Raw genomic sequence first — 1,097 nt, forward strand, 5'->3', positions numbered from 1 at the left:
AGTGCAATAGTTGTGTGTTTGCCTCCAAACTTTGAAGGGCAGTCAATACTTTCTCCTCAAAGGCTGTATTTCTTTGGGGTGGAGGAGGAGGATGTTGAAATTGAGTTGAGGAATGGTATAGATGAAAATTCTGAGGGTTTTGAAAATTTTGGGAGTAGGGTTGGGCAGTATTCGAAGTTTGCTGCTTCCAAAAAAAATTTGGATGATTCCGCCATCCCGGGTTATATATATTGGAAAATGGGTCATTATCCGGTCTAGGCTGTGTTTGAGCAGCATTGATGTATTCTTACACGAGTTCGAGAAATTGGGGTGCTGAGGGGCACTCATGAATAGGATGTGATGGGCTAGAACAGATAGCACATACTTGTGCTTGGGAAGAGCAAACGACATGTCCTCCTATCATCAGTTGGTCAATCTTATGGGACAATGCATCTACCTTGCTAGACAGGTCCATAAAATAACTTATTTCACAAATGATCCCTTTTCTTTGAGAACTCGGGGGTGCTTGACGAGAACAGAAAGCATGGTGGAGGAAGTTTTCATTAAGATTTTTAAATAATTGCCATGCTTCATGATCATTTTGAAGCGTGAAAGTCCCCCCGCATGCAGCATCGATCATCTGACGATTTCGTTCAGTCAATCTGTCATAGAAACATTGCACTAGCTGCCATTTAGGTATTTGATGATGTGGGCATTTACTGATTAGGTCCCGAAATCTCTCCCAGGTTTCATAAAATTTTTCTTCCTCAGTTTGGGAGAAGCTTGTGATGGCACGTCTAAACTGGTTCGTTCATCCTATAAAAAAGTATTTTTTAAGAAATTCTTGTTGCATTTGATCCCAGAAACGAATTGAATTGGCTTTTAAAGAATTCAACCATTGCTTGGCTCTATCTTTAAGGGAGAAGAGAAATAATCTAAGTCTCAGAGCATCATCAGTGAAGTTCTGAATCTTGACAATGGTGCAAATCTCAAAAAATTCATCTAGGTGTTTATATGGGTCTTCGTTGGTGAGCCCATAAAAAGATGGGAGCATTTGGATCACACTAGACTTTATTTCATATTGTACAGCTGCTACCTCAGGTAATCGAATGCAAGAT

General features: G+C 40.1%; 1 non-coding gene across 1 annotated transcript; it reads left to right on the top strand.

Annotated features, from left to right (window-relative positions):
- Positions 1-677: 677 nt before the first annotated feature.
- Positions 678-783, top strand: LOC120105096. The gene has a single exon (XR_005507487.1). It is a non-coding gene; the product is annotated as a small nucleolar RNA R71 (small nucleolar RNA).
- Positions 784-1,097: the final 314 nt, after the last annotated feature.

The sequence above is a fragment of the Phoenix dactylifera genome, unplaced genomic scaffold (genome assembly GCF_009389715.1).
Source record: "Phoenix dactylifera cultivar Barhee BC4 unplaced genomic scaffold, palm_55x_up_171113_PBpolish2nd_filt_p 000189F, whole genome shotgun sequence".
NCBI lineage: Eukaryota > Viridiplantae > Streptophyta > Magnoliopsida > Arecales > Arecaceae > Phoenix > Phoenix dactylifera.